General features: G+C 33.2%; 1 pseudogene; it reads left to right on the forward strand.

Annotated features, from left to right (window-relative positions):
* Positions 1 to 13,304: 13,304 nt before the first annotated feature.
* LOC146934961 (F-box/LRR-repeat protein At3g26922-like) lies at positions 13,305 to 14,519 on the forward strand (annotated as a pseudogene).
* Positions 14,520 to 15,065: the final 546 nt, after the last annotated feature.

Here is a 15,065-nt window from a genome sequence, read left to right on the forward strand (position 1 = left end):
AGGCAACCCATGCATTTATCTGCTTTTGTTTTGTTTATTTTTCGTTGTTTTAAGTTGTTTTGTAGGTAATTGTCCAAGTATGATTCAAGAAAGATGAAAATTTTGAAGCCCCTAGGTCCAGAACCTTGGCACGGCCGTGCTTGACTGCCCAACCAAATTCCCCCAAAAACAACAGAAGGTTGGCACAGCCCGTGCCCCCAGCTGGCACGGCCGGGCCCGATCCCCAGTAAGCCATGTACATCAAAATCTTCTTCTCCTCCATTTATCAACACCAACACCTCTCTACCTTCAAACTTCTCTCTAAAACCTCCATAACCAACAACCTTCAAACCTTCCTAAACCAACAAGTTCTAATCCAAATCATATCTGATCACCATTCCAAACATAAACCACCAATCAAAATCAACCTTCACCCATCCAAACACCAAAAGCATAGTCCATTAAACCCTAACCCAATTTCTTCACCAATCTTCATCATTAAACTCAAAAACCTTCATTAAACCCCAACCAAATCACTAAACCAACATTTCCCACACAAAAACCTAACCTTAACCCAAACCAAAACCAAGTCAACTAGGTCCTTGGCATCCAAGAGGAAATTGAAGACTCCGGAAGTAGTGCAAAAAGCAATCAACAGCCCGCAATCATGAGATCGAACTCAAGGATCCCGAGCAAAGGAATAGGTATAAATCTCTAACCTCTAGAACTATCTCTCGTTGTAGGTACCCTGATGTTAATGCTATGGATAGACTACAAATAGAGGAACATGTTGAAGGTATTTTAAGAGGGGTTTTTCAAAAATTTTAATCCTCTTTGCGGAAGAAATCCCATTGAAACGGATCTTGATTAAATCATTAATCACAAATCAAACACATACTTAAACACTTTAAGGATTCATGTGTTTACCACTTGAAGAGAAGAACCTTTGTAGTAGAATTGTTTCTGATCATGAGCAAAGCAAAGCAGCGATGCCTCTAGTTAGTCCACACGAACAGTGCTGCTCCAAAAACTCAGTGCTAGCCAAGGAATCAGAAGTGCAGAGAAGAAAGGGTTGCTCCAAAACCTGTAACCAAAAACTTCAGCACTAGAGTTCTATTTATAGAACTTCTAGTGTGGTCTGCAAGTCAGAAGTCACTATTGGGCTTCAGTAAGCCCAACAACGAGTTTAGTAATTTTGCTAACTAATTAGCGTTATTTACTAAACGCACCCCTTATATAAGTCATACTTATATATTTCTCTTTTGACTGTTCTTTGTGTGTGACCCTATAGGTTCTAGTCATGTTGGCAATAATATTAAATCTAATATTTAATATTATAAACAATGAGCGGTATCTAGCAACACATCATTGCTAACCAAGTGACAAGAATGTCTAGTGATCTGACGAAACCTTTCCATGATAATACTTATGTGTACAATTACTCCTTTGTCTCGATATCTTTATTGATCCCAAGGCATAGATATTGTCACCCTTGTATAGATCAATGTTTATATTTCTTGATTCCGAAATATACTGAATAACGAATAAGTCCAATATCTTATATTGACTTAGTTCGGCATGACCATGCAATTTTACAATCATATTTCATCAAGAGGCCTAAAGATATATCTCCTGTTTATGAGGAGGGACAAATCCCATCTAGGACACTCATGTCCCTCAACATGCTTCATCAAGTACCCATCAACCAACGTTATGGTTATCCTTTTACAGACAACGTTAGAATGGCAACAAAGCACTTGAGTCCATATCTAGGGATCATAGTGGTTTCAGGTCTAAGAGCGATATACACTATTATCATTGTGAGAATATATTATGACAATTGCATAACTTACTATGTAGTATTCTCACGGCGGGTCAATCCAATATAAATATTACTCCTAATATTTATATCTATGTGAAGACTTGATAACTCTTTATCCATGATCTGTGAGATGTGATCATCAGTCTACCCACATAATAGTCTCTATGCTTTAATGATATCCCACTTCTCAATAAAGCTTGACTACAGATACTTTTAGAATAGTTTCCTTATGTTTAACGGGGTCTCACAATTAAGTTATACTTAGTGTTCCATTAAACAGACTAGCTATTCTAGGGACTTTATTATTTTGAAACAAAACAAAATCAATAAAGAAACGCCTTATAATTTATATTTTCACAATATATATATTTATATCAATATCATGATACAAAGCCAAACCCAATCAACATAGATTGGCTATTAGGGCCTACTCCAACAATCTCTCACTAGCACTAAAAGCCAATCAAATATTATCTCAATATATATTGGTCAAGTGTTAGCATCAAGCACCCTCTGGGCATGATACTATTCTAGTAGATAAGGAACCCTTTCCTATGTTGGTAGGCTAAACTACTTTCAATTTACACTTTCGATTTTCCATCGAAAAGAAATTGAAGTGTCAAAGTATACATTTGGATCATTGGTGAGATCAAGTTTTCATTGCTTGCAAGATTTAAACCAATTTTACCTCAGACGAGATCATTGGAATCCGCAACGCAAGAAACACATGTTTTCACTCAGTTATGAGCTAAACAATCCAAATCATATATATTTGACATCTGTAATAGAAACAACAACTATCTGAAGCTTGTACTTTTACAAATTTCATAGTTGATATCCTAGCATAACATTTATTCCAAATTACGATCTGGATATATTGTACACCGATATGAAAGTCCACACCATTGTAACTCATTTACAATGTTTCTTTCATCCGTGTTCAAGAAACAATCCAATGTCCTTTAAGACATCCAAGGATATTCTTGAAGGTATTCTAGTGTCGAACACTATAATTAATTTTGGTACATATTAGAAATAATTTTCTAACCATGTCTCACATGTGTAGATGAATTGTTTTAGTGACTAGTATGTCATCTACATACTCCACCAAACTAATATATATGCTCCCACTAATTTACTTGTGTGCACAAGATTTCTTTATTAATCAAAGTTTTCATAAAACTTCATTAATAAAATAAACAATTCAAATTCGAGAAGATTTTTACAACAATGACAATTGGGATCGTTAGATTTAAGCATTGTGATGATGTAATGGTTTCGTCATGATTTGCATCATGAGTTGCATGAAACCATATACAATCAATCACATCTTAAAGGTATTCATAATACCATCCATGTTAGTTTTCTAAAAGAAAACTCACATTCCAATATCCATATATGGTCTGTGTACATAGATTATTTATAAGATCCCATGGCATATAGCCACTTCTCAAAGTTCAAGTCTTTTAGATCTTGTGCTACTCAAATTGAAGATTTAACAACAACCCTTTGTTGAATCAACTCATGTTCCATTCTTAGAGAGATGTGTATTTTGTGTTACTTGACTTAATTCAAGTTCTACATCACTCCCACTGGCTTCTGTAGGGACATACTCATTAAAAATAATACTCCAGTTATAACGACAAACAAATTTTGTCAAAGAAGATGTAGAAATAATATCCTTTAGTTTCCTAAGGACAGTTACACAATTATACATTCATTAAATTCGAAGTTTAGTTTATCTAATAAACCATATAACCTCAAATTATCATAAAGTCAAAACTATGTACTCTTACCTCCATATCTAATATGGTGTCTTTATGATTACTTAATTGGAACTTTGTTGTGCGTGAAGAATAACTGTAATTTAATTAATAAGAGTCATTGAGTTATAATCAAACTATCAAGTCATGTCAAACATGAAACAATATAAATAATCATTATACTCTTTAATCAAGCATTTACCATCACGACTTACTCGTATAGTCTTTATACTTTTCAAACTTATTCCTTTTACTTCATTGTTAAAATCTTTGAACAATTTCAAAGTTTTCTTGAATCATGTCAAATACACTTTGCTTATCTACTAAATGATTTAGTAATGTTAGATGAAGTAATAGAAACAATATCTAGCAAATATGTTTAGTTCTCCATATACATCTCATATGTATATCAATTCAAATAAATTATGTGTCCTTTCACCTTTGTTGGTGACCGGTGTACTAATCTATTTTGAAATGTGGGGCTCACATCCTTTAAATGATATAAATCAAATTGAGTCCAATAGTCCATATCCATGGATTTTGGAAATGTGAATCACACTTGTTTGTACTAAACGTTGATGCCAATAATATACAAAAGGTTCAAATCTCATTTGATCCTCTTTTCACATAAGTTATATACCAGCTTATCAAGATCATGGAACTCAATTCCATTACTTGATTAGCACACTTGTATAGAAAACATTATTTGGATAATAGGATAACATTTGTCTTTTTATTCAACTACACAATCATTCTCTTGTCAATGCAAGATATATGATTTGATGCTTCTATTTTATATGGAATTTAATAACAATTATTTGGTTCCATATCAAGTTAAATTTAAGTCCAAGCATTAGCTCCTATGTCAATGAAACAATTTGTTTCATTCTAGACGTAAGTGGACTTCACTTACAGTTAATCTCCCGCTTCTTTAAAACTCTCTATATTTCAACAAATATGAGATTAATCATCAAGTATCATATACTTATGATGCAGAAGTAGAAATTTAACTTGCTATAACTATATGGGTAGATAAGAAGTCTTACTTCTATTTTGACTCTTTCAAAACAATAACGGTTTTTCTCATTCTTAAGAATAATTTTTAATATTGTACCAATTCAGAAACTCCTTTCTGAAGATTTTGTTCTTCATAAGAACATTTAACAGTATAATAAAATTATATATGCCGAAGAAATTATAAATACAGAAAATAAAATAAAAATGTATCATGATATAAAAACATAATTAATTAGGCCTTTAATTAAATATGCTCCCACTATTTTACTCAAAGCAAATGACCTTCAACATTTGAATCGGAAAATCTCATTGGAAGATTTTCTAGTGGGTTGAAATCCATATTTCACCTTGCTTTAAGTCAACGGGGGCTGTACTCAAAACTCAGTTATTTAGGTAGGAACTCCTTCCAATTGTATCTCATACAACTTTCAAATCATTTGAGTGAATAACTCCTTACTCTAATCTATCAAATAGATGTTCCCAAACATTGCTTCTAAATTTATTCTAATTTTATTAAAATTAATTTAGTTAAGTCAAACCCAAAAGAATAACACTTGGGTAAATTGGATTACCGCACCGCAACTTACTAGTATAAAATATGCACTTCACGGAGGCAAAACCCACATATTCGATATTAGTCTTGAAGGGTGTTAAACTTTTGGAAAGCATTAAACTTAATATTTCATTTGAAGTAGATATATATTTTAATCTTATTAAAATAATCTAGCTAAGTTAGATCCAAAAAAATAACAATCGGTAAATAGAATTACCACAACTTACTAGTATAGAAAATGCACTTCGCGGAGGCGAAACCTACACATTTCGATATTAGTCTTGAAGTGTGTTATATATTTTGAAAACAATTTACTTCATATTCTATTTGAAGGATTTTTATTTAGTTTAATCTCATTGACATGTGTATCTCATACACGCGTCTTTAAAGATGCATGACATTCATGCTCATAGAACGCAAGTATATAAAACATTTTAAAACATACATGCTACATACATCTCAAACATGTTAAGCATACATCACATACATGCGCTAAATAAACATACATTTCATGCATCATACATAAAATAATAAATTAGGTAGTATGGTTATGACCTCCTAACGCGTAAGAATTAAATAAACTATTTTATTACAATTCTTTGACCCACGAGCAAGCTTCAAAAGTTTCTCCATCAGAATCACCTTTTGCGTTGTCTTTTCTTCAACTTGAGCAATTACAATATTTAACCTTTAATAAAATAAATAAAATAAACCACGACACGCAGGTCGTATTTGAATAAAATAAATCACGACACACAGGTCGTATTTAAATAAAATAAATCATGACACGCAGGTCATATTTAAATAAATGAACAAACGCTAATATAAACTAAGGTCATAACCATATACCATATATTAAATAATAATAACTATTTATTATTATTTTAAACAATTTAAGAATCAATCAAGATTTGTAAATAATATTTTGACCGAGATATATGTCATATAAAATTGATTCATATATATGTATATATTCATTTTGAAACTATTTTCAAAATCAATCGGGTCATAAATAAAATTAAAATATGCAAATTTTAGGACCAAATCCAAAAGATAATATATGATATTGAAACATTTTCAAAATCATGATCCTTTTAAATTAGAAACAAATTATGTTAATATCATGCAAATCTTTTAAATAAATTCAAAATATCATATATGACCTTGAAACTATTTCAAATCATGATCTTTTAAATTTACTGTCAAATTTAGGATCGTTTATTACCTTTTCAAACTACTTTTGAAAGACAATCCAAAAGGTAGATTTTTTATTTACTCAATTATAGTAATATTGACACTCAATAATTATTATAATTAAATCTGCTTTATTTGGGAGACCAATTTGTTTCCAAAACAAATTATGGTGCTAAAATTAAGCAAATAATTTATTACCAAATTCAAAAAATCATATCTGATATTGAAACCCTTTCAAAATCATGATCTTTTAATTTTACTACCTTTCTCCAATTGAATAAATTAATTAAAAATAAATAATTTCAAGAATTGCTTGTTTATTATGAACAACCGGATCTTTGATGCTTCACCAGGTTCGGATATCGAAGTTCAATCTCACGAATTGTTCAAAGTCACAACAATCTTCTTGAAAACAATTGATCAACCATAATAATACAACTCTTGTATAGTTATGTATCCTAATACGACAATCAAACATCAATAGTTATTGTTTGTTCAGTATGGACAACCGGATCTTTGATGCTTCACCAGAATCGGATATTCGGATATCGAAGCTCAATCTCACGAATTGACTACAAATTCACAATCAATTTCATAAAACCTATTGAACGATTGACATCATCAATATATCAAATATAATGATGTTGTATTAGAATCATAAATCACATATATGATATTGATCAATTAATTTTAATTCATTCCTATTATTTAAACAATGAAATATTAACACTTAATATTATCACCATTATTATCAAATTTGCATTCTAAAACTTTTCTTTTGTTTCTAGTAAACATAGTGACCTTCACGTGAAATTTCATGTTTCTAGTAAACATAGTGACCTTCACGTGAAATTTCATGGTCTTAACAAAGGTACATATGAAAGATTAAAATAGGACAAAAATCTGAATCATATTCAAAAGGTAAAAGCCACACATATCAGACGTATATCAAATATACACAAATATAATTGATCCTGAGGACAAATTAAAGCGCACGGCACATAGGATCCAAATTAAAACGAAATCATAAACAAATCAAAATTGCTTGTGTGCATACCGATTGAATCACATCCAAAAGGAAAAAGCATATGAGGCAAACAACGACAAATTTGAAATTAATGATTTAATCAAAACCAAGAGCTCTGATACCACTGAAGGGATTTTAAGAGGGGTTTTTCAAAAAATTTAATCCTCTTTGCGGAAGAAATCCCATTGAAACGGATCTTGATTAAATCATTAATCACAAATCAAACACATACTTAAACAATTTAAGGATTCATGTGTTTACCTCTTGAAGAGCAGAACCTTTGTAGTAGAATTGTTTCTGATCACGAGCAAAGCAAAGCAGTGCTGCCTCTAGTTAGTCCACACCAATAGTGCTGCTCCAAAAACTCGGTGCTACCCAAGGAATCAGAAGTGCAGAGAAGAAAGGGTTGCTCCAAAACCTGTAACCAAAAAATTCAGCACTAGAGTTCTATTTATAGAACTTCTAGTGTGCTCTGCAAGTCAGAAGTCACTATTGAGCTTCAGTAAGCCCAACAACGAGTTTAGTAATTTTGCTAACTAATTAGTGTTATTTACTAAACGCACCCCTTATATAAGTCATACTTATATATTTCTCTTTTGACTGTTCTTTGTGTGTGACCTTATAGGTTCTAGTCACGTTGGCAATAATATTAAATCTAATATTTAATATTATAAACAATGAGCGGTATCTAGCAACACATCATTGCTACCCAAGTGACAAGAATGTCAAGTGATCTGACGAAACCTTTCCATGATAATACTTATGTGTACAATTACTCCTTTGTCTCGATATCTTTATTGATCCCAAGGCATAGATATTGTCACCCTTGTATAGATCAATGTTTATATTTCTTGATTCCGAAATATACTGAATAACGAATAAGTCCAATATCTTATATTGACTTAGTTCGGCATGGCCATGCAGTTTTACAGTCATATTTCATCAAGAGGCCTAAAGATATATCTCCTGTTTATGAGGAGGGACAAATCTCATCTAGGACACTCATGTCCCTCAGCATGCTTCATCAAGTACCCATCAACCAACGTTATGGTTATCCTTTTACAGACAACGTTAGAATGACAACAAAGCACTTGAGTCCACATCTATGGATCATAGTGGTTTCAGGTCTAAGAGTGATATACACTATTATCATTGTGAGAATATCTTATGACAATTGCATAACTTACTATGTAGTATTCTCACGGCGGGTCAATCCAATATAAATATTACTCCTAATATTTATATCTATGTGAAAACTTGATAACTCTTTATCCATGATCTGTGAGATATGATCATCAGACTACCCACATAATAGTCTCTATGCTTTAATGATATCCCACTTCTCAATAAAGCTTGACTACGGATACTTTTAGAATAGTTTCCTTATGTTTAACGGGGTCTCACAATTAAGTTATACTTAATGTTCCATTAAACAGACTAGCTATTCTAGGGACTTTATTATTTTGAAACAAAACAAAATCAATAAAGAATCGCCTTATAATTTATATTTTCACAATATATATATTTATATCAATATCATGATACAAAGCCAAACACAATCAACATAGATTGGCTATTAGGGCTTACTCCAACACATGTGATTAGGCTGTTGAATAACACAACCCTGTACCTAGGCTTCTTCAGAGGATTATGGCTTGCACCATTTGAGGTAGAACCGAGTTAGGGAACACTAGCACAGACGAGCTCTTCATGTTATGGGCAATACTATATAACCACCCTGTGAATATTTGTTTCTACTTGCTTGATTATCTTTCCTATGTAGGTAATAGGTCTGACGGTAAGGGAAAGATAGTAGTAGGTGGTATCATTACATACATAGCTAGGCAATTTGGAGTGGGTGAGGATGAGGGGATAAAACCAATTGAGGGAAACAATAGGCTTAACATAGAGACCCTCATCTCTATGAACTTCATAAAACATCGTCCACCCATGCAATATTCACTCAAACTCAATGTGCCTATTTTTTTACTACTTCCTAACCCATCTCGGACTAACACCGAGGTGGAAGCAAATTTGTTATATGTTGATGATGACCAGGTACATGAAGAGCAGAATCTAGATGAGGGAGAAGGTGCTCACTTGCACCATGATGCGGAAGAAGGTGCTAACTTGCACCATGATGGAGGGCACCATGACCAAGAAGCCGGTGAGCTAAATGACAATGAAAGATGGGCATGGATGTAAACTGAGGTTGAGAGGATAAGCACCGAGCAACAAAGGCAAGGTGTTGAATTATCGGGGCTAAGAAATGATGTCCAAAGGGGCAACCGCATAACTGAAGAAAATAATGAAATGCTCCGGAGGATGATGCAAAACTTTCATCTCCAAGGTCCTCCTTATGGACCCCAATGATTAATTGTGAGCTTTCCACTTCCTCTCTTCCCTTATCTCTCCTCCTCCTCCTCCTGCTCCTCCTCCTCATCCTCCTCCTCCTCCTCCTCTTCCTCCTCCTCCTCCTCCTCCTCCTCCTCCTCCTCCTCCTCCTCCTCCTCCTCCTTCTTCTTCTTCTTCTTCTTCTTCTTCTTCTTCTTCTTCTTCTTCTTCTTCTTCTTCTTCGAATCATTGAGGACAATGCTTCTCCTAAGTGTGGGGGGAGCCTAATAAAGTGTCTTGAGTCGTAGTGTTTCTAAACTCCCTTGAACTTTATTCTTTTCTTTTGTTTTTATTGCGAAAGGCATGATTAAGTAGCTTGTTTTTACTGAAAATTATGGCATAAAATTTTTTGTTGTCTCTTCTTAAAAGGTTGTTTCTTGTACATGAAAGTGATCTCTTGTGTTTTTAGTGTTCTTGCTATTACCACATCATGTTTTATTGTGAAAAAATCTCCAATGAGAAAAACACTCAGTTGCAATCTTTGAGTAAGTGTATGAGTAGGTATTTTAAGGAGCACGTTCTAACTTTAATGGTAACTTGGACCCTTAAAAGTCTTCAGAGTAAAAGTAGTATAAGTTTGTGTGGGAAATAGTGTGCTATATTGTTATAATGTGTTAAACCAAAATGGGGCGGGAGAATGGCACCAACATGTGGAGGAAAAGACACACCCTCACTGACTTCCTAAATGTGGTGGTGACTCTCTAATTGAACTTAAGTTCTAAATCCCTCAAAAGAGGAAATAATTCATCAAAGCATGGAGGAAAGGACACCCCCTCACTGACTTCCTACTTGGAGATGATTAAAATTGCAGCACTACTTAGGGTGATCATGGAATCTAGGAGGAAAGGATACCCCCTCGCAGACTTCCTATGAGAAAATGGTTGCCCTTAAGCAATCTGCAAGCCCCCAAGTGCTTAAATTGTTAATTTAATTCTAACTAATTCCCATCTCTCTTATACGAAATGAAGAAAGGACTTTTCTCGGTTACTTTAGTGTTAAGGTTAGAACCTATTCCTCATAATATATGTCTTATACAGGAGCAAGAAAAGGGTTGGACTGCACACACACACTCACTTGAGACTTGATGTCTGGATGAATAGGTTCACAAGGAATACTTGAAGTTGTGACTAGTGTACATTGAAATAAAACCTTAAGAGAGACATGAGTTTTCAGTTGTATTGCCATATGTTAATTTTTTTGTTGCTACTGTGTCTATGCCTTTTGCTTGAGGACAAGCAAAGATTCAAGTGTGGGGGAGTTTGATGAGTCAATAATTAGTTAATTTTATATAATATTTAGTTTCGTTTTATTTAGATTTAAGTTTATTTTATTTAAGTATTATTTCCTTTTTGAGCTATTTTACTTCAATTGCATATTATTATATTTCAGGAACGAATATTTGATAGATTGAGCCTTGGAGCAAAAGAAAGAGGATTAGGAGCTGATTCGGGTGAAAAATACGAAGATTTAAGACAAAAATATAATTACCCAAAGTCAGAAGCTTGGCACGGGCAGTGCCAACAATTGGCACGGTCGTGCCACCCTCCAATGCCACTTTTGCTGCTTTTGCTTCATGTGCAAGCTACCTGTTTTGACCAAAAAGCCCATGGTTTCTTGTGGAACATTCTACTAAATAGTTGTTTAGGTTTTAAGTCGACAATAAGACTATAAATAGAGTAGCCATCTATCATTAACAATCATCTTTTGTTCTTGGAATAAAAGTTCATCTTTATTTTATTGTTATTTACTTTTCTTCTTCTTCTTCTCTTCTATGTCTACAATGAACGTTAGTGAGTAGACTTCTTTGTCTTGGGATTGTTGGATAAGTCTAATGATGTAATCCGAATCAAACCAAGTCTTAAACCTTAATTTTATGTAACCCTAATTTCTAATCTAAATTCACCGTTTTAACATGGATTAACCATTATCAAACTGTGGAAGTGAACGCGGAGGGTTTGATAATTGTTAATTCATCATCTCAAATATCAATTCATAAAGCGAACGCGGAGCTTTGATATTGGAACAAGTGAATTTAGACAAGGATTGCGAAACATGAGAATAGTCTAGCAAACCTTGAGACATATAAAGTTTCGAGCTTCAAGGATTCCAAAGGCAATCACCCATGAGAATAGGTGTGGTTGTTGGAGGAACACACTCACTGACTTCGAGAGAAGCTTTGATACACTAAAGAGAAACTTGTCTTTAGAAATTAGGACTGACGTAAAGTTATAAGTTTAAGGGGTTGTTTGTGAAAGATTCGTCATTATGATGAACCAATAATCCCAAGGCTCTTTTATTTTTATTACTTTCTTTTAATTAAAAATCAAAACTTTAATCTCAAAGCTTTCAATCTAATCATTGTCAAAAGTTAATTGAATTCATAACTCCCTGTCGGAACGATATCTTTTTATTACTACATCGGTAAACCGTGCACTTGCGGATTTATCCCATCAAGGCTTCCACAAAAGTCCAAATATTATGATAATTTATTGTTAGTTTTTGGATGTCATTTGTTGAATTTTTTACCTTAAATTTTAGTGTTTGGATGTCATTCGCTTTCATGCAATTTTTTATGGGAAATGCTAACAAGTGCCCTTGTAGTATTTGTTCAGAAACTAAAAATAGTAACCTTATCTGGGAAATTGTATATTTGACTTATTGAAATACCAAAAAGTAACTTTTTCTACATAGAATTTAGCAATTGTTTCATTTTATAAATCGTTAACTAGTGCCCTAAGGACACTTGTTAGCATAACCCTTTTTTTATTCAACTTCTATTATTTCAAATTTATTAACTTTTGGTCTGTGGTGAGATTTGACAATAGAAAAATATAATGTGTTCTGCTGAGTTGACAAAATACATGATTATTAGATATTTTAAATTGTGACCCTTTTAAAATTTAGTCTTGTAACTTACAAAACTTGTATACTCGTAAAATCCTTGGTATAGATAGGATAGACAATTAATTTAATAAGGATTATATTGTGGTGGATAATATAATGATAAATATTAGACAATTATTTTTTGGTGGTGGCCGTAGTTTGAACCCCAAACCTTGCATATTTTATGCGTTGTCCTTACCAACTGATTTTTTTTGGTAGTGCCCTGGGTTTGAACCCCGGACCTTGCATATTTTATGCATTGTCCCAACCAACAGAGGTAAGGTCACGAGGAACCAACTGAGTTAATCACGAGGACAAATATTAGACAATTAAATTAATAAGGACGGTATTGTTATAATGATAAATTTTAGTTAATTAAATTAATAAGCCCAAGCCAATTAATCATAATTTACACAACCCTAATAAATCAAATGCATGCTTCAAAATCAAAATGCCATTGCAATTGCGAGAGGCAGCGTGTTCACATCAAATTAGGTTTACAGCGTGCTTACAAGGTATATATCCCCCTCTTCTTTCTATATGTTTGTTATTAGGTTACATTTCTTGATTCTTAAAAAACAAAAACTTTACACACAATTTGGCAGACTAATATTTCTATGTTTTATATAATAGTTAGTTTTTTCTCTAATCAACTTAATTTCTCAGACAACAATGGTGAGACGTGAGAGGCAACTTAAGAACGACAACAAAAATGAAGAGGATTTTATCAGTGATTTATCCAATTGTGTTCTCCTTCACATACTCTCCTTTTTAAACGCCAAAGAGGCCGTTCAAACTTGTATTTTATCCAAAAGATGGATCAATCTCTGGAAGACTCTTCCCACCCTTACAATAAGTTCTTTAGACTTTAGGACCTCCACAAGTTTCAATCAATTTCTGCCTCAGATTTTCTCCCTTCGTGATCACTCAACAGCTATCCGTGCTCTCTGTTTGCACTACAATTATTTTATAGGGATTAGCCTATACCAAAAGATTATAGAATATGCTTTTTCGCACAATGTCCAACAGCTTTGAATCAATTATGCTATTATTCGACACCTTCCACCATGCTTCTTTTCATCTCATACTTTAACGTGCCTTCATCTTTCTAGTTTTTCGCTTGAAATTGACCCAACACAAATATTTCCAAATTCTCTCAATTTCCCAGCATTAACCACTATGTCTCTAAAGCACCTTGCCTTTCGTCGCAGCACAAGTGATGGTTGTGTCGACCCCTTTTCCACATTTAACACGTTGAGTACTTTGATCATTGACCAATGTGTACTTCTGGATGCACAAAACCTTCGCATTTCAAGTCCCAAGCTTGTCAATTTAACTATATGTATGCATGATTCTGATCCTTGGACCGATTTCAGAACCTCTTTTGGAATCGAGTTATATGCTCCAACTATTCATACCTTTGATTATAGTGGTGGTAAATATATTCCAAAACTTTTTGGGAGCAAGAGAGTTCTCTCTTCTATCAAACATGTAAATATTCATTTATCGGATTGCAAGGGATTGGGAGAGAAACCATCAGTCCTATTCAACTGGCTGGTTGAACTTGCTAATATCGAATCATTGACTGTCAACTCAGATGCTCTTACGGTACGGACTTTATATTTTAACATTACTGCTGCTTTTTAGATTGTATTTATTAATTTTATAAAAAATATGACTTGCAACTAATCCTAAAACTACTTGTTTGCTTAGAGTCACTTCTACTTTCGTGATTTTTGGAAGGTTAAGTTCCCTTACATGTTGCGTAACTTAAAGTCACTGAAATTAAAAGTGTTCCAACCACCGGAGTGGATACCTGCCAAATTGGTGGACTTTTTGCTTCAAAACTCACCGTCAGCAAAGGTTGAGTTCATGAAGTCATTATAAAGTGAATGTTGCATCCAACTTCTTAAAGATAGTTTTTATGGTTTAGTGTTATCATTTTTGCATCCTTCTATGTTTCTATTTCCCACAATATCTCTAGTTATAATAACTTACTTTAAATGGATAAATTACAAAACCCTTATTAGAGAAACAAATGTGTGTGTGCAGTGTATGCCTGTTGATGTGTGCATCTTGAATCAACAAGCTTTAATCTTTTTTATTATCTATGACCCTTTTGTTTATACAACTCCACAAGATAGAGAGGTAAACTAAACACATCATGTTATAAATCACCTTTTTTCTTTCAATTAGTTCTGGTGTAATTCATACCAACTATACATATTTGTTTGTGTAAATTGAATTTGGCTTCATAGGATATAATACGATTCGTCTCGAAAATAAATGATAGAAATATGAAGGACTAATACCTATATGTGGAAGAAAGCTTTATTTTGCAGAAGTAAATATCTAAAGCTTTATTTTGCTGGTTAGTTGTAACTTTTGATGAATTCTTGTCTAGTTAAACAGTTATACTAAATATTTCAGGGA

Source organism: Medicago sativa, chromosome 3 (genome assembly GCF_051527215.1).
Source record: "Medicago sativa cultivar Bolivia chromosome 3, Bolivia_mono, whole genome shotgun sequence".
Taxonomy (NCBI): Eukaryota; Viridiplantae; Streptophyta; class Magnoliopsida; order Fabales; family Fabaceae; genus Medicago; species Medicago sativa.